A 26,474-nucleotide genomic window follows, 5' to 3' on the forward strand; every position below is an offset into this window, starting at 1 on the left:
GCCACTGTTATTTTTTATGCACTTTCTTGAGTTTCTCTATGTATCCCAAACTTCTAGCTCTCTATGGAAGAAAGCAACTCAATTTGAAACTGTTGTTTAATTACATTTGGGAAAAATTCTCTTGACCTGGTTCCTCATTTCTTCACAGAACTGGTATGCGCCTTCCAACAGATGTTATTCATAACTAGAAGACAAGCAAAAATAGCCACTTTCCATTTGTTTTCCCATTTTCAAGTTTTGATGAACTGTAGTTTCATAGCTCTCATGGGTGTCTCTCCTACTTCTGAGGATTTTCTGTCAGAGTCCAAAAGAAGAGTACTTGAGGTTGTGATGTGAAGGAGGCTTAAGGCAATTTCAGAAATACACACTGAGATTAGTACAATGGAATTATCCATACTTTAAGTCTTTCAGGAAAGAAAGATGGTGCAATTTTAACAAATGAAATTCTTCTTTAAAATCTTGACATTTGAACATCTAGAATTTACAAGTGTGTAAAAAAGGTGCAAAATTAAAAGCTAAAATTCAATACAAATAGCTTCTGACCTCTGTGTAAATCAATATGTGGACAAACTCCTCATGGACTGGGGAACAGAGAAGGTGAGGAAGAGAAAGAAACAGGACACTCAGCCAGAAGACAGCTGTGAAAGTCCCAGCATTGAGTATTTTCAAATCAATACTTGCATCAATTCCGCTGACTTGAACACTGTTGGAGCATGACTTTAAAAAAGAGGTTTGAAGAATATAACTTGAAAGGTTTCATCCTAGGAAGAAAGATGTTTAGAAACAATCTCTGTAGCTTAGCTTGAATTCCCTCATCTGCAGACATCTGGAGTGTGAAGAGATATTTTTTAAAAGCAAGGAATTGGAAAATTCTGGTAAAAATACTTTTCAAAGGTGATAACAGCAACTGTGAATGAATATGTAGAGAACAAATCTTGTCTGTAGTCAGTAACACTATTCCTTTAACAGTCACTGGCAAATCAAAGAAAACTAAGTTTTGCTCTGTGAGTGGGGGTGAGATCCTCCAAAGTCCAAAGTGGCATCAATGAAGAAAGATGGAAAAAAAAACCCTAAACATCTTAAAAAGGAACTGGTAGCTTGCCAATATTTGATAAATCTCTGTAAATTTTCCCTCTCTATCTTTTGCAGACCTAAAAGATAAAGACAAATTTCTTTGTCTGGTACTGCCCCTCTCAAAACATCCTCCTTGTTAGATAGTTCTTTGGATCTGCTTGTCTAAAAGATGTCCTGCACACTCATGGTCTTGGGTGTACCATGATGACAACATCCCTCTGCTTAGCATGAGCCATGACTTCCCTCAGGTATCCTGATCTCCCTGGTGCCTGCGGGCTGTGAACAACACCAGAAAGTTGTTGATGCAATCTTTGCTTCCCGGTGTCTCTCTTGCCACATCTGCTGGGCCTTCTCTGTTCTTGTGACTTGTCAAGATGATGGATTTATTAAATATCTGGTTAACTACCTGGCTGATGTTATACAAATAAAGAAAGGGAACAGGGAGAACATAATTTCCCAGTAAGCAGCCAGGGATGACATTATTAGCTCCACATTATTATGGGCGAGCAACAAGTACTTGTTGCTTAATAAAGCAGGGACAAATATTAACAGCTGCTACCAGAAGAGCGTACCGCTTGCAATAATCAGAAACAAGCTGCTGATGGGTTGTGTAATAGAATTACAAATCAGTAAAGAAAAACTAGCATTCTCTCTGACAGGTTGGTGTAGGTAGAGAAGAGATAATTATGACCAAGTAAATACCACAACAATAAAAATTCACAGGGAGGGCAGCATCAGGCAGAGGCAGGCCACAGTGCAGAACTAATGAGCAAATTGTTCCTAAAATTCAACTCTCCTTAGGTGCAAAATGGAGATTAATTTGCTTTGTTTTAAGACATAGCTATTAAAAACCTCACAGGCCTACAGATACACTGCAGTGCAGAGATGGCAAAATGAGATTTCTATGTCAGCTTTGTACTCTTACAATTATGCATGAGGCTTTCGCATATCATCTGAGAGACTGAGATTATTAATGATTAAGAATCATTTATATAGCCTTCAAAGTTACATGCTCTTTTACAAAACTGATTAAGATATGCTTGCTCTTTTTTCCCTCTCATCTCCTCCTCTCTCCTTCCAGACATGTCAATTAACAGACAAATATTGTTTCCTTGACTCATGACAGTATCCAATTGCATTTTCAGGGAAGTGTAAAAATCATATCAAACTGCCAAGCTTTTTAGATCGGTTCATTATCAGACCAGATCATCTAAGTTTAGTTGTTCTCATGTGTTCAGAAGCTTCACAGAAATATTGAACATACACCATGGCAAGGTACAGTCAGCTACATAGGGTCTGCCAAATGAAGAAGGACCATGTCTCAATATCACATTGCCTTCCCAAGCTTTTGTTGTATGACAGTCCAGGCTGGCAGACCTTACCAGATGGGCTACCAGAATCACAGGATAATTTAGACAGGGATGAATCCCTGTCACCTGGTTCAGCCTCCACTCAGAGCAGTGCTGGTTTCTATGTTAGTGCAGGAGTTGCAGGCATCAGTTATTTACAGAATCTCCCACATGACCTTCAAGCCAGCTGCATCTGCATCTGGATGCTTCCACCCTGCTTTGTCCTTGTGTCTAGCTATTCTTGAATTCTTGAGTTTTTTTATGGTCTTCTTTCCTCACCCCTTTATTTCACTGTGTACCAGGGATGAGGTCCCTTTTTGCTCTACTAGCATTAAGTCCACCTTGAGGGCACCTGCTTCTTTCAAACCTTTCTGGGTATACTGCCCACAGCTATTATAAATGTTACTTCTACTCTATTCCTTTCCGTTTCTTTGGTCTATTTCCTTTAGACTCTTTTTAGATAGTAAACAATTTGGGGCACTGTCTGTCACATCTTAAAACCTCTGTAAAGTGTCATAGGATATCATGATGTCATCCAGCAAACCAACAATAATGAGGATAATGACTTCTTTCATAGCTGTCGAACTTAACTTTGTCAAGAACTCAGTTTTTAAAGACACAGAAAATGAAATGTTTGTCTTGACTTTCTGTCAAAAACATAAAATTTCAAGTGAGTATGAATTTCATTTATTATCATTATTTTCACTCGTGTAATCAATCTGCAAAAATGTTAGATATGCGAAAGCACATTAAGTGACATGTTGTCAGTTTTTAACTAGTTTCATACTGTTAAAATAGTGATTTATGCTGTGTCTGCTATAGCTCTCACATTGTGGTGTCTCGCTAATGCCTGTACTTAACTGCATTAGCTTAATAGCATTGCCTGCTGATTCAGGACTTAACTTGTTTTCCCTTTGAAAGATTTTTGTTCCCATCAGTTTAAAAAAAATACTAAATTTTGTGAATAAATAATATACTCTTTTTTTCCACTTAACAAAGTTTTTTTTTATGTAAATATTTGTTTTTTCATAATCCAGCAGGGGATAGTGGGGTGTCCCTGAACTGAAGTAGTTTCCAGGAGCATTTAATTGTGGGAGTATACTTACAGAAATATCTCTTTGTCTTCATGGGTGTAATTTCTCTGAACTTAATGAGTTGGTTCCTATGTAACTGAGAAAATTATATGGTCTATAATGTATATACGTAGAAAAGAAGCTTGAAATTTTCAGTAAAACTGTTTACTACTCAAATAAATTGGCAGTCTTCACAGAATCATTAGAAAAGCTTGAAGAAAAAAATTACAAAAGCTGAAGTACAGACATTTTGTAGCCCTTAAGGATGATTTTGTACAAAAGCATAACACAATAATATCTGCCTAATAATTAAACATTCACCATTGGACAAAATACTGAGAAATAACTTCAAACACATCTGAGCAATGACTTATTCTAGCAGTTAAAGCAGATTTTGCTGTTTACACATATCTGATCAGCCATAAAGCATCTTACATAACATGACAAAGGTACATTTCATTCTTTCTTCTTCTGTGATTAGATGCAGGATCATCTCATTATACAGATGAGTGAAGCCAGAAGAGGCTCTTCACTTCGTTATAAAACTCAAAGTTGGAACCTTTTTTTTCTCCTCTCATTTCCAAAAATATGTGTAAGCACATTATAGGAGACCTGGAAAATCTCTCTGAACTCCTCACACATAAAATATTCTGTATGTGTGAACTTGGTACTTGGTGACTTTGCAAGTTATGAGCAATGTTAGAGTTGTACACGTTACCTGTTCAAAGGCCTTCAGCAGGCAAACTCATTTCAGGATGACAGACTGGATATTCTCATGGTCTCGTTCGGCCTTAAAATGTTTATTTTGATTTCTGCATTGCTCTGGAGTTATGTTCATCGCAACCCTCTTGCTTCATTAGTTTTATTGTGTGACCAGACACATTAATGAACCCGGTTCAATCATTCCAAGATGTTTAGGTGCCCATTTCTAGGCAGGCTTCAACCCCCTGCAGCTTCAGAAAAAAGAGACATCTAGATACAAGCTGGGGGATAGAGTTCCTGGTGCCTAATTTGGTGAGGGGCTGAAACTGAAGGTCCTGACCATCAAAGATGAAGTGACAGAACTAGGAATGGAAAGAAGAGCCTTCCAAACAGTATACTTCCTTCTTTACTATGTCTGGTCTCTGAAGCTGGTTCTACATTATCAAATTAATAGGTACCAGAAAGCACTGCCAGGCCCTGGAATGAGACTCATTGTACTGACACAGTCTGGGCCAAATTCCTGGGTGCAGCTCAGACCACAGCATGGCCAAGCAGCCATTCCCAAAGGTTGGTTTGCATGCAGCCACTGTATTTTGGGAACCAAGAGCGTTAATATTGTGCACTTGGGCTCTTCTGTGCCATTTGGCCTCAGTATCTGAGGCCAAATAAATACTTAGAATATTTATTTACTAGTATAGACACAGTCCAAATGAAATGTAATCAACAGATTGAATAGCACCAGTTCATTTTCCTTAGCCCCGCTTCTTGATCATTCAACCAAAACTAAGTAAGGGCTTGCAATTTGTCTTTACACCATTCGTTTCTAAACTGTTTACCTAACTATTTTCTTTAAATTTTTCTTGGCATAATATCAGAGGAATTGTACAAGTCATTCAGTGCCTAGACCATAAACCAATCCAAAGATTCCTGATACCCCATTACTTAAAAATGAGAACTGACCAAATCTAGGTTGCAAAATCCTCTCTCATAATGCTGAGAAATTACTCACTGAAAGACTGTTTTTGATTTCAGTGAAACTGGTAATGGAACAGTGGCATGTTAAAATGAAGAAATTTTCACTCTCAATATTCTTATGAAAAGTTTGTACAGGCCCTGTATGTTAACTTCATATGACCCAGTGCTAAACTGTACATAAAATTAGCATTTTAATGAATACTATTTTTTAAAAGAAATATATATATAGCATTTTATATAACCTCTGAAAACAAATAAACACTCTGTTGAAGAATAAAAGCCAGCAATGTCAGATCTGCCCAGAAACCAAATAAAACCAGTGAAAGCAGGAACTTTATGTACCTTTTAAAACATAGGCATGTCACTAGAGCATTACTGGATGAAATTTGAAGCCCAGTACTCTATATATATATACAACTGGGTTAACAATTAAGTTCTTTCATTTGCTATATGTCTAGAAAAGTTTCCAACACTTGCTTGTTAAGCCAAACATTCTTTCAGTATTCCACATCCTTTTGAAACTGAATGTGTTGAGCCCCATCAGTCAGTATTGACTTCCCTACCATTCATTGTGTTTACAAAAGCTGTTCATGCCACAGTAGAAAAGCAGCTTCAGCCTGTAAATCTCTTGCTATCTTACTTTTAAGACTTATATATTAATAAATGATGAATTATGCTTCTGGATAGTATCGTGTATTGTTTTCTATAATTTACCAGCTGCTGTAGCCGCCTCCATAATCTTAACCCAGATGTGATCTGTAGTATGTTTACTTGTCTATAACTCACTTTTAAACAGACAATCAATCCTTGTCCAACGGAAAAGCCCAAAGGTACACTGAAGACAATGCAAAGATTCTCCAAGTCAAGCTGGAAGAAAAATTTCTGCTTCATTTGGTTCAACAAAGGGAACTTCCACAGAGCCTTATTTAAGTATCAGGATCAGCCAGAAACCAAGTGAACTTGATAATCTTTCCATTCCCTTGAACAAAATCTCAAACAGCAGCACTGAGATTCAATCAGTGCCAGAAGACCATCTTCACCTCCATTTGAAAGAAAAACAGCCACTGGAATTTTATCAGCTGGATCATTTTTCTTTGCTGGAGTTTAGTTGTAGGAGACCAAGAAGATGGGTGACTCGTTTATGTATTTCTGATTTTAAGTGTATATAACTATAAGATAAGAATCACACTTGATGAGATAGAATCACTTTCCTCCATCATTAATCATAATGCAGGAAATCCATCATCAGTCATTATGGAACTATATCCAATGTCCTGCTCTCTTATTTTAAAAAGTAACAGAGCTGAATTCTCCTGTACAATAAGAAAGGGTTACAAAGTGGCCTAATACACATTATATATTTAAGTTTGAAGGGTCCAGCAACACGCACATTGTTCTATACAACTAGAGAAGTGTTAGATTTCCAGTATTAAATTAAATTATTTTTTAAATTTAAAGTTAGATTTAAATTTCCTTCTCTGCTGGGTGGTAAGAGACTCTCACACTGAGTAAAGAAACAATAATCCCTCTTTAGAATCAGCAAAATAGGAAAAGGGGATAATAAATTGGATAACAGCATTTTTGTTTAAAGACTCAGACCTTTTTTTTAAAAAAAAAATATTATTAATAGATTGTCTGCCTAGAAAGAAGTTCTGCTTATTTGTACACAGATGACGCATGCTTACCTCCCTTTTTCTTGTGATGCCGTATGTCTCCCTTACGAACATTATGACTGCTGACACAGACTGAGGGACTCAAAAATGGAACAGATGACTTCTGGAATATAGGAAGTAATTGTAGTTAACTCTTGAACTTCTGGTAGAGTTGTGCCACTGTAACATTCCCTCCACCCTCCTCCGTCTGCTAAAAAACAATATAAATGAACAGGGACTATAAGGTTTATGGGAGTCAACTTTATTCTGTTTACCACAGAGTTGCTATATGAAGAGAAGACTGTAGAAATAAATTACCATTGAGAGTGACTCATGAAATGTAAAAGGCTAAATATATTATTTCTTTGAATTATATCCTTTGCATTTCTAGGGCTTGAACCTTCAGAGTTCAATCATAAACACTGCTTTTCACAAATGTCATGAGGACCTGTCAATATTTTTATTTTAAGAAAATGTAAATGGTTAATGAATTCAGTTGGTAATTCTCTCAGATACAGAAGGCAAGCAGTCTCATGTAAGAGTAAAAACATGATCCAATAGCAGACACCAAACATGTCAGTAAAAAAAAAGCAATTCTCCTGATTAGCAAAAATGTTGTAAAGATATTAAAAACAACTTGTTCTTTCATTGCAGGTCTTGGGAAGTGATGGGAAGAGACAGCAACAGGTCATCACACAGAAATGTCCTTGGAAAGCTCCTTACTGCTCCTACCCTGCAGAAACAGGTAAACCAGGTCATGCAGGCATAAAGTCACAGGGTAAACTCTAACCAAGGACACAGGGGCACAGCATCCTCTGGGGCACAGCCGGAAGAGGCCCTGGTCACAGCTTATATGAGAATGATCAGAAAGTTGATTTATGGAAGTAAAAGACTTTCTTTTCTCTCATGAGTGACCAGCTACTTGTCTGCTCTCAAAATACATGGTGTACAAAATGTTCCTTCAGAATAAGTTTTCTAAAACTAGATCACTACTGATCGAGTTCATGTTGGCAGTTCCAAGGGGACAAGGATCTTGCCACCTCCCCAAAAAGATACTTGAAATGCAAGGAGTTTCTTAAGTCAGACCCTACGGCACTCATGAACCTTGCCCCTTTTGTTGGCAGATGCAGACTCTTCCAGAGAGTTGCACTGGAAAAGATAGCATCAGGTAGATGTAGTAGAGGCTAAGGACAGAAAAAAACAAACTAGAGGAGAGATGGTAGGCAAGACTACCAGTGGTACATTCAGATAAGTATCTCTGTGAAGGGAAAACATTTATCCAGCACAGGTTTTAGTTTTCAAAAACCACAGCTACTCTTATTATCAAGAATAAAATGCTGTAAAAGAATGACTGTAGGTATAAAAACATACAGCAGACTTACAACAGTATTTTTGGCTGCTAGTGAATAATGTGATAATAAATTTATCAGACAAATAAGGACACCCAAATAAAATAGCTTTAAAAGATTAATGAGTTTTGTGTCATACAAAGTAACAAACACCCCAAAAAATATTCATACTTGGTATTGAGACAATACTATTTAAGTGCTTTGTTTCTGCTGTGGGAAATTAATGCCTGAATTTATTATATTCTATATAGGTGGTATTTATAGAGTTTTGCATCTTTCATTGAGTAAGACTGTTCTCTGTCATGCTCCAAAACATGCAGAATGTCAGTGCAGCACTGTCTGGCTTCTTTTTTCTTTTCCCTTTAGAAAGAATGAGCTTTAAATTTTTGCCTTGGCTTTGTGAAATGTGGTGATTTTTTTTTTCCTGAAAGTTTTAAAAGATAGCTTATAGATATTCCTACTTTATTTGTGCCATTTATTTGGTTTACTCATAATAATATATAGGAACCTTTTAAAACAAGTGTTTTACAGATAAAGAATAAATTAATAGCAGCTTTTTTCTCCTCATGGTAAGAAGACTTCTGATCCTCTTCTTGGTTGGCTGTCCATCTCTCTTCCTGTTACACCTCTTTGGCACAACCATCTCTATCCATGGTCAGAGGTAGCACAGCTCCCCATCTCTGGGGCAGCAGCACTCAATTTTTCTTATACTACTCAGGCCTAGAGGTGGATTTGAAAGTGGGACATCAGTTGCATCCTCTTCTCTGCCTTTTCCAAATCCTGTAGGGCAGCAGCTAGGTGTCTGTTCTTGCTGCAAAGATCAGCTTATGAAGGTCCCATCACGAAGAACAAAAAAAGATTTAAACCAACAGCGATCTGATAGCTTCAGAACATGCTCAAAGCTGAAAGTCAGACCTAACCATCACAGTGGAGAGACCATAAAAGAGAAGCAATGAAACAAAGATGTTCATTCTGCAGGAGGGTCAGACTGCATGGAGGAGCAGGGAAGGACTCAGATGACATGAGAAAGCCCAATTACTGGATCCAGCCTCTGAAACAAGCTGTGCAATTTTAATTAGATGGGGCAAGACTGGAAAGGGAAGGACACAATGCAGTTAAAAAAAAAAATCAATTAAAAAAAGGACTCTAGGAAAAATGTATGGTCTATCAGAATTATAATAGAACTGAGTCACAAAAGACTGAAAATGAAAAAAAGCTTCTTGAAAAAGATGTCTTAGTTGGTCTTTCCAAGAGGATGACCACAGAGAGGATAAAAATGAACTGTACTTTAAAGAACTTCTGTAACCATATTGAAAATTTTGCAAAATAATGTAGTGATCTTTGATGTACTTTATCTTAGAATTTGAACACTACAAAGTGTGGAGTTTAGGATATTCTCACAGAGTTCATCTCATGGATTACTGCTTACCCTCAGCTGAAAGGGTGGTAACAGAACAATGAATATGGTCTGAAAGCCTGAATAGATGTGAAGTCCTCCTTCCCAATTTCAGCACAATGCATTGATTTGTTTATTGGTTACCCCACATGCACTTCTCACTTCCAGCAGCAGATTTAGAAGTTGTCTCTATCTCTAGTCTTGCTCCACGATGGAGGTACCTAAGCTGCTTCAGGAGATGGTGTGCTTACACTGTCCGCACAACAAAATGCCAGTCAGATGGTGGCTGGGAGCAGTGTATTTGTGTGTAGAGATAGTGTGATGCTGTCCTGCTTAATTAATCAATTGAGCTTCCTAGCAGCAGTGTGGGCTTAGATTCTGAAGCCAAATTGCTTGAGGGACAGCAAGGTGCCATAATTATGCATACCAGTAGGCACAGGCATCTCCTGCTCCTCTGAACGTTGAAGTATTCCATTCAGGATGGAAGCATTGGGGAAGAGTTTGAGGTCAGCTAACCCAAACAAACAAAATCCATCTTACCACATCTGAAATGTCTAAAATCTAGATGTCTACTTCAGAATAAGTAACTCTTTCTTATGAGTGGGAAGAAAAAGTCATCTGGAGAAAGTGTCTCATCTGTTCTACTTCAGACACTAACGACGAGATGAACTGTATTGTGGAGGATGCCTGCTTCTCTACAGTGACCATAAAAGGAGCACAGGACAAGCAGGCCAGACGTAGATTAACCTTTAGATGTTTGAATTAGGACAAATGACTCATTTCAACAACCCATTTCTATAGCTGACCAAGTAAAAACCAGGCACCTCCACAAGGTAATTCACTCCACATCTTAGAAAGGTTTATTTATTTTTTTTTTCCCCTAAACCACCAAAACCAGGTTTGAAATGGATGTGTATATTTTAGATAGCTAAAATGAGGTGAGATGACTCCTAGGGGCGGTGAATACATTCTTTTGTCCCCTATATATTTTATAGTGGGAATCTAAGACTTTTCTTTGTGTTTTTCTCAGGATTTCTACATTTACTTAAAAAAAAAAAAATGCAGGCTTTACTAAATATGAAGTGATTGTTACTGCAGACATCTACGTGGTTATAAGCATAATGACATAAGATTACTTTCTCTCTTTACTTCATGTCTTCTTATTCATCCACATTCTAAAATGTAATTCTGCAATACAGGGAGCAGGATAACCATAAGTTTCATCATAAATATTCTCTGTGTGAGAAAAAAAAACGGAGTGCTCTAGCACTGAAAGATGGAAGGCAATAGTAAGCAGAGTTTTACACCCATGACTCTAATGCAATATGAGGGGATAAAAATCCAGTGTCATTCTGGAGATGGGTACCCAGAGGATTCATAAAGCAGGACAGGAGCAGGCCTCTCCTCTACTGCTGCTTTCTAATGAAATACCAAGTTACCAGAAAAATATTGACAAACTAGAGGGATTTCAGAGAAAAAAGACTAGAAAGGGTGCTGAGGAGTTAAAAGCAGTGTGATAAAACAACAGAGGGAAGACAGTTGTAACAATCTAGGGAAGAAAAGAGTTGTAAGCAGTATGATAGATTCATCTGGTCTAGCATTAAGTGTCCCATCAAGCATGTTTTTCCCTGGGGCATTCCACTCCTGAAAATTAACATGAACAGGCAATAAAAAGAAAGCAACACACTCTTATAAGTAAGGACAACCCAAACCCCTATTTGGGCTACAAGCTACTGCTCTGTTATCTACTGTCTAATGTGATTTCTTCCTGTCAATGAAGTAGCTGTTTTTATGGCTTTCTTGTTTACTCCAGTGGAATGACTTGGCTTTCTGCCCAGTTTGTTTCTACAGTCTCTATACCTCTATGACACATGGATCAGCAGCTAGCTATCTCCTTGCTTGCTAGAAAATAAGTAGCGTATCTCCTTCTTTTAACATCAGTATAGTTAAAATAATACTCCTGCCCATAAGGCACAAACACAGTCTGAACGACAAATTTTGGGTGTTTCCTGGAGGCAGAGTAAGATGCCAGATTTTCCTCCAACAAAGACCAGAAACCTCAAATAACTTGAGGATAAATTGCATAACTTAGTGAGCTGAGGTCAATGAAATGTATACTGGTGGTATAATTTGAAATTCTTGTTTTTATGGATGGACTAATACTATAAATATTAATTTTGTATTTTTGAAGCCTTTTTTATTCTGGATGTCAAAAACCTGGAGTCTCTTCCAGATTTAAAACCTGGGATTGACAATAAGGTGGGGTTGATAAGTACTACAAGAAAATAAGAATAAACAACTCCTCTGGAAGACAGCTTAAAGTCAAGTTTCTAAGTCTCTTGCATGTTGCTGCAGAATATAAATATTTCCCACACAGTATGAAATACTAGAAGAAAACCAGAAACACAGCCTGCAAATGTTTATAAAATCAGATTTGCATCTTAGCAATCTGAAGTCACTGACCTTTTTCTCAATACAGCAAACGGAATGTCTATGGAAACATTTAAGTCTCTTGGAAGACATGCCTGGACTTAGACATGACTATTGGTGTAAAGAATTACCGAAGTAATTATAATGCACTAATTTACAGAAATGTCACATGTCACATGGTTTATGGTAAGATGTGAAACAAAGTCACATTAAACAAATGACCAGAGAATCATTGTAAAAGTATCGCTAGTGTTATAACAAGGAAATACTTGTTATAGAGAGGGATATCGCAGCAACATATGCACATATTAATACATGTTGGTGGATGTAAAGGACAAAGAGAATAGATGCCTAGGATAGGATTCATCTCGCTTAATTTTAATGGCTAATTTTGGGCTCTCTTATTTCCTATTAGTGCTGACAGAGATCTAGTAAACATAAGCAATGGTATATAAAGGATGGTTTACCTGGTGGATGTTTTGAACTGCAATTGAATGTTATTGAGCAGGTCGCTATTGACTAGGGCAAATTGCTCACATGTAGGCATTCACCTTGTAGCTAACCAGGTTAAGACAAGATGAATTCAGTTCTTAATTTGAGGTATATTCTACCTCATTATTGAATTAACGCCAAAAAAATGAAAGGGAAAGGCAAAGGATTATATTGTTAAATTGTGAAAACAGGATGAGAGAATCAAAATATTTTTTAAAAACCCACTTTAAATTAACTATGCTGGTGGAAAATAAATATTCCTCTCCAATTGACACCTGTCTGGAGTGCCAACTCCATTTTACTAGTCGAGGTTATTTCAATGGAGATGTGATTGTATGACTAGTTTAACCATCAATTTTTAATACAATTTTACATTTATATAATGTTCACAATTACATTTTATAGAACTATAATTAGATACTTTTGTATTTCTTTTTTGTCATTTGCTATATTTTATTAAAATTGAAATACTACCACAGCTTCATAAATCTCACTAATTGTTCTTTGCTTTGATTTGCTTTTTTTTGTACCCCAGTGCATTAAGAACTTATGCATTTTTTGTAGCTATTCAGAAAGGAAATAGAATCTTTGATGACTTAATAAAATTAAATCAATCATAATTACACTATTAGTCTGCAGAGTAGATGAGTATTATGAAGGTAACTTATCTTCTAAAGATAACGTTTGCTTGGTGTGGCTTAAGGTTTCAAAAACCACATTCAGACCTCCTCAGGTGGCTGGCTGATGACCAATGATTTTCCTGTGAATTGTAAGGATGGTTAAGGTTAAAACCATATTTCCTTTTAATCATGATGAAAAAAAAAAAGAAACAATGGGAGAAAATATCTTATAATCTGGTCAGTAATTCTGAGGGAGCACCTTTTTTTCTTGGAATGTGTTACAAGAAGAGTATTGGCAGTGAGTTTGCTCTGTGGGGTTTGTGCACAAGGGGTACTCTCACAGACACACACCCCGAGCAAGGTGTTATTCTGCAGATGGAAAGTATAGCTCAACTGGTTCAAACCTGCTTTTTTCATTCCCCAAGGAAGTATAGCTGCCAGAAGCCTTGGAAATTAAAAAGAGGTTCAAGCTACATCTCTGTGCAGCAAACGATTTGAGAACTGACTCTACTAAGTGAAGATGGCTCAACAGAGAGGTGGTGAGGGCTGCTGTCTGGCAGGACCTCCTCCAGCATTTTACCACCTAAAGCATTCTCATGTTTTGGCACTGGAGTGAAAAACAGTAAAAAGAAAAAGCCAGATCCTGCATGAGGGTTCAGAAAGGAGGTAGTGCCAGTCCCAGCTACAATCAAATACACAAACATGGTCTCATGAATAGCTGAGTAATTTTGACAGCAAGACTGGCTACTGTTGGTACCACAGCTACCACCTTCCAGATCAGTCTATAACAAAATCAATAAGGGAGTTTTGTCTGGGAAAAGGCAATCTGAACTTTGTGAGACTGAGAGGTCACTGAACCCATGCACATAATTTCCTGGGTCATCTCACCACTACAGGTTCACTGTTAGAGAAAATTATGCTATGACACTGTATTTCATTTTTGTGTCATCCCCACTGCTGTCAAAATGAATTAAAGCGAGTTGTGTATGTGTATATCAAACTCTGTATCATGGGATTACTTCAGCTGAGGTAAGACCTGCCTTGTAAAGGCCTCAGCACCCACCAGCATTACAAACTGGGTCTACAATAATTAACGGTGTGATCCAAAAGGAACCGATTTGTACAATGAGATAGGTGGTGTGAAGGACCTGATATCTATACTATATATACCTGTTCTTCCTTACACAAGCTCCAGCCCATGGACTCAGTGACCATTACCAGCTGAAAAGCACTTGGTACATTTTAGGAATACATCCCCCAGTCTAATTAATCTGAAAGGAATCTACCTGGAATGCTATGAGACTCATCCATGACACACAATGAGAGGGACAGCCAGGTCGGCTTCAAAAGCGCACCCATGTCTGAGCTAATATGCTAATATATATACACACCCACAGAATAAGAGGGTTACACCAAGAACAAACTTGGCCAGCAAACACCTTAGCCTCTGCAGATGCCAGAGAGGTTAGCTGGGACTTTATACGTCATAGTTTTAAGTTCAGACACCTACGTATCATCAGAGTCTGGTATACGTACCTCAGTATTTCAGCAGCCCCTCTGAGCCTTTGTTCCTCAGGTGTGAGGTGGGAATGATGGCACATCTCGCTGTCCAAGGGAAATCATGAAGATGAGGAAAAAAGCTATGAAGTACTTCAGATGCTATGATGATGAAAAATAAAGTTAGGTGATCTTTTATAACAATAAAGAAAATGCTTCATTAATAATTTTTTAAAGGCTGTCCAATAAAACAAGACAGCAATAATAAACTAGAAAAAAAAAGACCAAAGTGTAAATTACTCGGGGAGGGGAAGCAACACACAAGGAAGCAGAGGAGGGTTCGCAGTGCTGCAGAGCTCAGGGCAGAGCTGTGATCTCTCTCCATCAACAGTGCCAGCAGCACGAGGCAGGAGCTTTGGGCAGCGCCGGTAGGTGAGGCCACATTATTGTTCCACTTCGCCTGCTGAGGCAACTTCACTCTAGGTAGCTCTGGAAGTCCCACAGATACCTATTGATAATTCCCCACTGAGGAAGATTTGAGATCATAGTGCAGAAACCTGTTTACTCAGCCATTGCAAGAAGTGTGGGTTTTTTGAGAAGACTGAAGAATTTCGGTAAAGTCCAATTTGTGGAAAATAAATTTCAAGTTCATCTTCTTCCAAATGGCTGATTAATGTTATCTGTTACAGAAGTACACCATCAGGCCTTAGCTAACTATTACAACAGTTTGAACAGCTTACATAGGATCTAGTGACCAAGACTCATACCTAGACATTACTTTACAGGTTCTGTGAATAATGAGACATTTAAGAGAGTTTCCTTGCACCTGATATATCAAGATTTAATTCCTTGAGTTCCTGAAGTTACATTCACAGATTTTACAAGTCAAAAACTCAACTCTGCAGAGTTATTTCTTTCAGTGAGATATTTTTGAAAGTAATGTGCCCTTCATTCAGAGAATAAAGCAGACAACCTCTCTGTTAATTTAAATTTACAATATTCTTTTGCTAGGCTATCACTTGTTTTCATTTTTCTAAACAAGCAGCTACTGTTCACCAGCCTGTGCACTTGAACTGCAGATTGTATCTGCGTGAAACTCATAATTCAAAGCACAACAGCATGCAAGAGCCCATTTGGAAAATGATGCCCATCAGGAAGAGATTCGCTTCTCTGCATGAATTTTTGGCAACACTCTGTTCTTCATAATTTGTACTGCAACTACTTTCATTTACTGGCACTACAGGTGTACCTTTGTGTATTCATTTTTAAATGTAGGTGATTAAGGAAAAAAAAAAGAAAAAGACATCTATTCCATCTTTGTCAGATTTCCTAGTGCTTGACTTACAGCTTTTTCAGTCTGAGTCAGCTTGACTAGGGTATTAATGAGAAAACCTAGCATCATCCACCCTAGATCTTGAAATGATTATCAGACTGTATTTGGATCAAGAATTAATACTGTAATCAACAGCTAGATGTGACCAAACCAAGTAGCATATCTTCACAGCACATAACCTGTATGAAATAAATGCAAAACCACATCCTTTGCAAGAGTGGGACTTCATTATCAAAAAAACTTGTCAGTCCTCCTGGTCTCCTTAAACAAGGTTATTTAGATATTTTGTGCAGGCTGAGTTAGTCACACTTCTTCAGTGCTTTTACTCACAGATTCCATATTTGAAAATAAGAACAAACTTTTCCTTGTGTTTTATTACAAGAAAAAGAAAAAAAATAAAAGTAAAAGAATATGGAACTAAATAAACACTATTTAAAATAGATTCTTAGTAACTTATTAAAATGATGTCATGAAGGATCAAGAAACAAAATTCAAAAGGCATACCAGGAAATTATCAAGTTATTCACAAGCACTGAGCTTATGGTGCTCCACCGTGGAGTGTATTTCTAGAGGCTCCAGGAAAGACAGAGTCTCAGAATGATGAGAAAAACTGCAGACCACTTCTTTTTCTGAAGGTCTTCAAAATGCAGGCAAGTATTTAAACAAATTTTGATTCAGTTATTGTGACTGCTTATTATATCTTAATGTATTTTCATTGCAGAAATGTAGAACTCTTGAGACCTACCAGTACTATAAAAACTGATTATAACCAGATGTATATTAGCAAATGTGAATTGGCACCTAAACTGCATGCTGTCACAGCTATATTGACTAGTTATAGTCACCTGGGGGAAAAAAAAAAAAGCTTTATTAGTTAATAGGCTATGTTTCTACTCATCCCAGCTACTTGCTGCTGAAAATCTTTGTTCATTTAATTCCCTCCTCTCTTGAGAAGGGCAATTGTTCCAGGTAAGTGCAATGATGCAAGTCAGAGAAGGAAACCCACAAAAAGAAAGTTGATCTTCAGAGGAATGCAGGATAGATGCAGAGTAGCGGGAAAGACAATTCAGACCTGTATCCAAAATAAGACTTTTCAAGTTTTATTTGGATGTTTCATTTAAAGCAGAAGCTTCATTGAATCATGTATAATTTGCATGTTCTCTTTCCATCTCATAAATTTTGGTGGGGTTTTTTTGTGTGTTTGTGTTAGAAAGGAAGTGGTAATCTTAGCTGCAAATTACTTTGGTGGAAATAATGCACTGGAATGCACTTCAAAACAGTGATTTTATAATACCTTACAAGCATTGCAGGTAGTCATATTTAAGACCAAGTCAGAGGTTGTATGAAGAAAGATTTGAGGGAAATCCTTCTGGATACGTGTGTTTTGACAAAGCCTCGCTAACTGGCTTTGAAGCAGAGCAGTATGCTAGTGCAACCACCCTGGTCTTGGGACCTGAGCTGTCACCTCTGCACAGCACTGCACTGTGCATGCTCCTGTCCTTGGAGAGGCCCAAAGAATTATGAAAAGATGTAGCACTACAGCTTTGGTAGCTTTTCACACAGCCATAGCTATGATTCCTGATGGATCTTTGGGCATGCTTAGACAACCTGACAGCAATAGAGGGTGAGATTTAGTTGCCTACCTGCCTTATCAGGTCTGGGCTCCAGTGGGCCATTTTAGGCACCCTGCTGTAGCTGTGACATCTGCTCAGGATTGGCAAATCTAACATGGGAGATGCTTTGCCTTTGGAGTGGCAGTTGGAGGAAAAGGGTTTATCCCATGGCACCTAAGTCACATTAAAGACCTATGACTGGGTCCTGAAATCCCTTCCAAAGTGTCAGAGTGCTTCAGAGCGGTGACTTGCTTTGAAATATATCTGAGAACTACCAGGAGAATTGGAGAAATAAAAGAATTATTAGGACATGCTTTTTATTTTGCAGTTTTGTACTTCTGTCATTATCATAATTCTGGGAAATGACAACTTTAAGAACATGTTGTTTTGTCCTTTTAAACTTGTCTTCTTAACTGCAAGACAGGTTTTATTTTAAAATATTGGGGAACAGAAAAACAGCATTAATAAAGACCGTCTTAAAAAGATTTCTTCTGCCACCCGTCCCTCATTAATCTTGTACTATTCATAGTTACAAAAAATCCATGGAAGATTTGAAAAATCTCACTGTATGTTTTGGCTGGCAGCCAAGTGGACAAGGCATGCTTGAGCAAGGCACTGAACTTAGGTTTTCTGCTTCATAATTAATTGCTCTAACTACTTGGCTATGGTAAGAAAGGGGATCTGTAGTCCCTGCCACTGAAAGCAGTGTGTCTTGCCCAGTTCTTTACAAAACTGCTGGTAGCAGCCTATTCTTAGGAAGAAATCTGCACTCTGGACTCACCATGAACAAAGCTTAATAATCCTTACCTAGTGTCCAAAATGTGAAGTTAGGTAAACATTTGTGCGCAAAGACTTCCCAGATGCGTGGCAATCACAGGTACCCATTTCCTCCCATGAGCTCAGGCAGGACCATTCACAGACATCACAGTCTGGTACAGGACCCTGGGCAGTGAAGGTAATGTGCACTTCTATCTCCCTTTCATATACTTACAATCCCTACTGGACCGGCTCCAAATCCTCTGCAAGGGTCTGTCTTGTTCACATTAAAATGAGTGAAAGTTTTCCCACTGAAGTCAATATAATGAGATTCAGAGTCATCCTCATTAAGTACAATTCCTATAGATTTAAGAGCCCATCATTTTATACTGACTGCTTATCAGTCAGTATAAGAAATGGACCTCATTCTGGAAAAAAAAAACAAAAAACAAAAACCAAAAACCAAAAACCAGCATTGAGCTTTGCATTTTGAAAGCATGGTTTAAATATGAAACAATTAACTTCAAAGTTTTCACCTGATGCAGTGACAAATCATGATGACAAACATGCTAGTGCTTGTTATGAAACTCACTAATCCAGTCTCCATGCCTTTAAGTTAAGCCTATAAAAAAGTTTTGAAAGAACCAAAGTACTACAGTCATAGTTTATAAGGGAACATGAATCATTTATACAAAGAAAAATAATGAAAGGATTTTACTCAGAAAGGTATTTGCCTTTATGTACCTTGATGTTAAAGCACCAGTAAGTTTATACACTGTTAAGAGAAATGAAAGGAATAGGATGGTTTCTGAGGACATAAAAGCTTTTTCTTTTTGTTCTATAGCTGCCAGAAATTTTGTGACTGATATTTTGTAAGAAGAAAAAAAAAAGGAATGAATCTGCAATTATCTCCAGATTTTACATTTTTTCGTATTTGATTTTTAAATGATATTTCATGTTTAAAATGTCTTGTCCGCTGCTTTTAATGTTGAAACTTCCATATTATTTTGTACATGTCCCTGTAATGTCACCTTCTTTAATGTATCCCTGGTCATTCCATGCTTTTCTCAATGTTTTGGAAGGTCAATTAGCAAGAAGTAACTTCAGTGAACTGAGAAAACCAAACTAAGAACTAAGAATGGACACTTTTGAAAACAAAACAAAACAAAACTGAGCCAAGACTTTGACTACTTCTTTTCCTAAACTAAGTTAAATCTGCTCACCTATGTGGGAAGATTCCTGATAACTGAAGAAGTCAACTGTCACGGTCATCTTCAAGAAGAACAACATGTCAGCCTCACCTTAGTTCCTGGGAAGGTGGTGGAGTAAGTCCTCCTGGAAGCTGTTTCCAAGCACATGGAAGGCAAGAAGGTGACCTGGGAGAGCCAGAACAAACCATGCCTGACCAACCCGGTTGCCTTCTGAGGCACGGCAACAGGAAAGCAGTAGATATCATGTTGACCATTGTAAGGTCTTTGATGTAGTATTTTTATAGCCAAATTGGTGAGACATTGTTTGGATCAGTGGACTATAAGGTGTATTGAAGGTTGGACCACTGAGCTCAAAGGATTTTAATCAGCAGTAGAAAATCCAACTGCTCGTTAGCTACTAGTGATGTCTTTTAGGAATCAGTACTTGCTCAATGCCTTTTTAAGTCCGAGAACTACACAGCAGGACAGCATGACCTCTCAGTATGATTGTAGACAGCATTAAATTAGGCAGAGTGACTGGTATGCTAGAGGGCAAGGCTGCTATTCACAGGCACGTTGATGTTGATGTGCTGGAGATATGGGCTGATAGGAAGCTCACAAAGGTGCTGAATGTTGAGTTTAGCAAAGGGAAATGCAAAGTCTTGCACCTGGAAGTGAATAGTCTTACATATCAGTATGAGCCTGGGGCAACTGGCAAAAAAACACTTGAGGTTTGTGCTGAACAAAAAGTTGACCACAGGTGTGTTGTGTGGTGTGTGTGTGTGTGCAGAGATCATAGAATTATAGAATATCCTGAGCTGGAAGGGACCCACAAAAATCATTGAGTCCAACTCTCTGCTCCTCACAGGACCCCCTAATAATAAATCATGTGAATAAGATAGTCATCCAGACACTACTTGAACTCTGACAGGCTTGGTGCCATGGCCACTTCCCTGGGGAGCCTGTCCCAGTGACGGATGACTGTCTGAGTAAAGAACCTTTTCCTAATGTCTGAACTGAACTTCCCCGTTTCCATGTGTCTTATCGCTGGTCACCAGAGAGAGGAGATCAGCACCTCCTCCTCTGCTACCCCTCTTGAGGAAGTTGTAGACAGCAATGAGGTCACCCCTCAGCCTTCTCTTCTCCAGGTTTAACAAACTAGGTGAACTTAGCCACTCCTTATAAGTCTTGCCATTGAGACCCTTCACCATCTTGGTCACGCTCCTCTGAACACCTGCTAACAGTTTGATGTTCTTATTATATCAAGGTGCCCAAAACTGCATGCAGTACTTCAGATGGGCCTGCACCAGTGCAGTGTAGAGTGGCACAATCACCTCCTTCAAACAGCCAGCAGTGCTGTACACTGGTTAGCTATGCTAGATGAAGTCTAACCACATACTGGGCTGTGTTAGCAATACCGTTAGCCAGTAGGTTGAGACAAGCAATCCATCGCCTTACTTCAGCACTTGTGAGAACTCCAGCTGGACAACTTTTTGCAGTCCGGGGCTCCTCTGTGCAAGAAAAACTTTGGTATACTGGGACAAATGCAGTGGAGACCACCAACAGGTTCAGAGGCTCGAACACGAGAAGAGGCTGAGGGAGAGAGACTTGTTTGTCCTGGGAAATAAATTGTTTTGGGGAAACTTATTACAGTTTTTACTAATATACTAAGAAGGTGTAGAGAAGGCAGAGCCAGATTCTACTCAGAGATGCACCCAGATAGGACAAGAGGCCATGGACACAAGTTGAAACATGGAAATTACAGATGTAGTGGAAAATTTTAAAGGAAACACCAGCTAAATTTTGAAAGAGGTTGCCCAGAGAGTTGTTGAATTTCCATCCCTGGTGACATTCAAACTGCAACTGGACAGAACCCTGAGCAATATGATCTAACTGGACATGCTTTGAGTGGGGTATTGGACTAGATGGTCACCCAGAGTTCCCTCCAACATAAATTATTCTGTGATTCTGTGTTGCTACGAAGAGAGGGCAGAAAAGTGGAGAGGGCTGGAGAACACCCTTTCCCTGAGAAGAGTGCTGGTTAGAGTAAGCTCTTGTACCTAGAAACTGGACACAACCCACAGCTATGTGATTGATTTCCCCTACCCTCAGTGTATATCCCCTTCTTTTGACAACTAGGATTCTCTGGTGAACTGGTTACAGTGGTTACAGTGCTTCTCTGCTTCTAGCGCTATTTTTATTTCACTTTGCTTTGTCTCATTTTCTCTGTGTACATTCATTTTTGCACCTCCATAAGAACAAATGGGTTTCCCAACATACAATTTTCAGTTTTAGGTGTCTCTCATTCTCTGTCTTAAAGATCTAAACAAGCTGCAAAGTGGAAAATGGACCTAACAAAGAAAGTTTTACAGACAACAAGATAAGGCAAATAAGAAGAAACGCAGGTATTATTACAGTGACAAGTTCTGAATGGCATCCAGGAAAGCAGGCTGACAACCAGAGAGCATTCTTATTCCCCAGAAAAGGAAGGATAATTTTACATTGAAGAGCAGAATAATCTGAAAAAAAAATAAGGGCTCCTTTTATTTTTCGTTTCAATATGGCTTAAAAAAATGTTACACAGAAAACTGAAGCGTTCTTTGTTCCTTAAATTATAGCTTGTAAAGTCATTATCATGAACATTTTAATCTTCCTAAATAATCATTGTCTTCTTAATATTCCTTTACGTAATACACCATCAAGATTGAAATTCAAGAGTAAATTTTTAGCTGTGAACCATTTTCCTGCTGAATGTCATGGTCTGCAGACTGTATACGCAGCATTTTCCTGCTTCTTTCTTTCTAGTAGATGTGTAGGTGAACTGTAGTAATCCTTACTTTACAAATTGTGATGTTTTTCTACTTGCAAAACCTTTTTTCTTCCCTCATGCTTTCCAAGAGAAGCTGAAAACTGTTTGCAAATTAATAAAATTTGAATTTTTTCACCAAAGAGCTTCAGACATTTTTAGAGCCTCAAGGTGACACTAGTCTTGCTCTATATTGTACAGAAGGAAGTTATATCCCTTGCCATTGTCCCCAAATTGAACAGTATGGTCTGTGTTTAGCTAAACTATTTCTTCCAATAAGAAGGGCTTGATTTGCTAGTCTGAATGAGTCCATCATTTCTCTTGGTAATTTCATCTCATGATTAAAAGTTTGCACCTATATGTCTGATATCAGCTTTCAGCTACAAGTACCTGTTACTCTCTATTAGATTAAGGAATCTTTTATTATATATAACATTTTTCCTCCTGGGGAGGGGGGAGTCAAGTCAGTTTTTGATCTCCTTTACCATTATTTTGTATACCATATTACTTGCACTTGTTTTTTTAAATCTCACCCTAACAGACATTTGCTTCAGTCTCCTGAAAATTTTTTGGTCTGCCTTCTCCAGTTCCCCATTGTATTCAACACAAGAGTTGGAGATTTTTTTTTTTTGTCTTACTCACATTTGATGCCGAGAAGACTGCTTCCGTATTCTTATTCATTTCTTCGTATGTTTTGATATGAAGATCACATCAATCCTGTACTCAAATGTTACACAGTGATATTGCTTTTACCCTCCCTTAAGTCTTTCGAAACATAGAATCATCAAATCATAGAATAGTTTGAGTTGGAAGGAACCTTAAAGATGACTTTGTTCCAATCCCCATGCCATGGGCAGGGACATCTTCCACTAGACCATGTTACTTGAATACCCATCCAGCCTGGCCTTGAACACTTTCAGGGATGGGGCATCACCAGTTTTGCTGGGCAGCCTGTGCCTGTGCTTCACCACCCTCACAATAAAGAATTTCTTCCTTATATATAATCTATATACCCTTCTGTTTAAAGCCACCTACCCCTCGTCTTACCACTACATGTCCTTGGAAAAAGTCCCTCTCCAGCTTTCTGTAGGTCCCCCTTAGGTACTGCAAGGGTGCTATAAGATCCCCCGAGCCTTCTCTTCTCCAGGCAGAACAACTCCAAGTCTCTCAGCCTGTTCTCACAGGGGAGGTGCTCCAGCACCCTGGTCATCTTCATGGCCCTCCTCTGGACTCACTCCAATAGGTCCATGCTCTTCTTCTGTTGGGGGCCCCAAAACTGAATGCAGTATTCAAGGTGCAGTCTCACAAGGGTGGAGTAGATTGGGAGAATCACCCCCCTTGACCTGCTGGTCACACTACTTTTTGTGGAGCCCAGAGAACGGTTGGCTTTCTTAGCTGCAAGTGCATATTGCTGGGTCATGTTGAGTTTCTCATCAACCAACACTCCCAAGTCCTCCTCAGGGCTGCTCTCAATCCATCCCTTGCCCAGCCTGTATTTGTGCTTGGGATTGCCCAAACCCAGGTGTAGGACCTTGCACTTGGCCTTGTTGTACTTGATGAGGTTTGCATAGGCCCACTTCTCAAGCTGGTCAAGGTCCCTCTAGGTGTCACCCCTTCCCTCCAGCAGGTCAACTGGACCACACAGCCTGGTGTCATCAACAAACTCAATCCCGCTGTCCATGTTGCCGACAAAGATGTTATACAGCACCAGTCCCAATACCAACACCTGAGGAATGCCACTCGTCGCTGCTCTGTACTTGGACATCAAGCCATTGACTTCAATTCTTTGAGTGCGACTGTCCGGAAAATTCCTTATTCTTTGAGTAGTTTATCCATTGAATTCAAGTCTCTCTAATTCAGAGACAAGGATTTTGTGTTGGACACTGTCAAATGCTTTGCACAAGTCTGGGTAGGTGGCCTTACTTACTCTTCCCTTATCCTCTAATGCTTCAACCCTGTCATAGATGGCCACCAAATTTGTCAGGCATGATTTGCCCTCAGTAAAGCCATGTTGTCTGTCACAAATCACCTCCTTATTTTCCATGTACCTTAGCATAGTTTCCAGAAGTGTCTGCTTCATGATTTTGCCAGGTATGGCGGTGAGACTGAGTGGCCTATAGTTCCCTGAGTCTTCCTTTTTATCCTTTTTAAAAATGGGGGTTATGTTTCCCCTTGTCCAGTCAATGGGAACTTCCTCCCTAAAGGCACAGTCTCAGGATGTATTTACTAGACCAGACATTCTCCTGATCAAATCCATATTTACAATGTAGGTGCCCACACCTCAACTACCACTTACAAGATAAGGTTACAGACATTTCTAAGGCCCTACCACTCTTATCCTGAGGAAGGTGTTTGAAGTAGGCCAGGTGAAAGTATGAGCAGCTGAGGATAATAGCACTGACGGCATCTAGAATGAGGTGAGCATCACCCATCATGCTTGCTTGCACCCACCTCACTTAGGATCCACCTAATGCTATACACTTCTCCACCTTCTTGTGATTAAATATCTATAGAATATATTTATAATAAATATATATAAAATTACAATTATTTCCTTAACAGTATATAACACCCACAAAATGCATTAGCAGTGATGTTACACTTGCTTCTAGATGAAGCACGAAAATTGAAGTGTGTGATGTTTAGCAGTAATATCTGAAGAATCACTGAGTAGCTGAGACCACCTTCTGTTCCCACCAAATGTCATCAGGTCATTATCACAGGTACCAGATAGCCATCAATCCCTAGTGCAGTAGTGAATCTACCTTTACCCTTCACAAGAAGGTCTAGAAGACTTACTTTATGTTGTGTGCAATATATTTTGGACATGAAATGTAATCCTTGTCTTTTAGAAATTGATATGAACTACTGGCTATATACAATTGTCAGTATACAGCTCCAAATTGAAGCTCTCAATGAAGGCCATGTGATCTTTTTCACAGTATCACAGTATGTTTAGGATTGGAAGGGACCTCAAAAGATCATCTAGTCCAATCCTCCTGCTGGAGCAGGAACACCTAGGTGAGGTCGCACAGGAACATGTCCAGGCGGGTTTTGAATGTCTCCAGAGAAGGAGACTCCACAACGTCCCTGGGCAGCCTGTTCCAGTGCTCTGTCACCCTTACTGAGAAGAAGTTTCTTCTCAAATTTAAGTGGAACCTCTTGTGTTCCAGCTTGATCCCATTACCCCTTGTCCTATCATTGTTTGCCACCGAGAAGAGCCTGGCTCCATCCCCATGCCACTCACCCTTTATATATTTATAAACATTAATAAGGTCCCCCCTTAGTCTCCTCTTCTCCAAACTAAAGAGACCCAGCTCCCTCAGCCTTTCTTCATAAGGGAGGTGCTCCACTCCCTTAATCATCTTCGTTGCCCTACGCTGGACCCTCTCCAGCAGTTCCCTGTCCTTCTTGAACTGAGCGGCCCAGAACTGGACACAATATTCCAGATGTGGTCTCACCAGGGTGGAGTAGAGGGGAAGGAGGACCTCTCTCGATCTACTAACCACCCCCCTTCTAATACACCCCAGGATGCCATTGGCCTTCCTGGCCACAAGGGCACAGTGCTGGCTCATGGTCAACCTGTTGTCCACCAGGACCCCCAGGTCCCTTTCCCCTACACTGCTCTCTAATATGTAATCTGCCAACCTACACTGGAACCTGGGGTTGTTCCTGCCCAGATGCAGGACTCTACACTTGCCCTTGTTAAATTTCATTAGGTTTTTCCCCGCCCAACTCTCCAGCCTGTCCAGGTCCCGCTGGATGGCAGCACAGCCCTCCGGCGTGTCAGCCACTCCTCCCAGCTTAGTGTCATCAGCAAACTTGCTGATAGTACACTCAATTCCCTCGTCCAAATCGTTAATGAATATATTGAATAATATTGGCCCCAGCACTGACCCCTGAGGCACTCCACTAGACACCGGCCTCCAACCAGACTCCGCACCATTGACTACCACTCTCTGGCTTCTCTCCCTAAGCCAGTTTGCAACCCACCTCACTACTCTATTGTCTAGACCACACCTCCTCAACTTAGCTGTGAGGATGCTGTGGGAGACTGTGTCAAAGGCTTTACTGAAGTCAAGGTAGACCACATCCACCGCTCTGCCATCATCCATCCACCTTGTTACAGTCTCATAAAAGGCTATGAGGTTGGTCAAGCATGACCTA

General features: G+C 39.2%; 1 long non-coding RNA gene across 6 annotated transcripts in view; it reads right to left on the reverse strand.

Moving 5' to 3' along the window:
* LOC309437460 overlaps positions 1-26,474 on the reverse strand; it is a 78,499-nt gene that overhangs the window by 22,481 nt on the left and 29,544 nt on the right. For 2 of the 6 annotated variants that reach the window (XR_014183557.1, XR_014183561.1), the window contains exons 3-7: positions 14,649-14,771; positions 13,117-13,252; positions 6,859-6,949; positions 4,215-4,449; positions 3,530-3,593 (exon numbers count right to left, since the gene is read on the reverse strand). This is a non-coding gene — a long non-coding RNA (uncharacterized lncRNA). The remainder of the gene's footprint in view (positions 1-3,529; positions 3,594-4,214; positions 4,450-6,858; positions 6,950-13,116; positions 13,253-14,648; positions 14,772-26,474) is intronic. The other 4 variants (XR_014183556.1, XR_014183560.1, XR_014183559.1 and 1 more) reach the window with 3 other exon arrangements.

The sequence above is a fragment of the Streptopelia decaocto genome (genome assembly GCF_964273445.1).
Source record: "Streptopelia decaocto genome assembly, chromosome: 1".
NCBI classification, from domain to species: Eukaryota; Metazoa; Chordata; class Aves; order Columbiformes; family Columbidae; genus Streptopelia; species Streptopelia decaocto.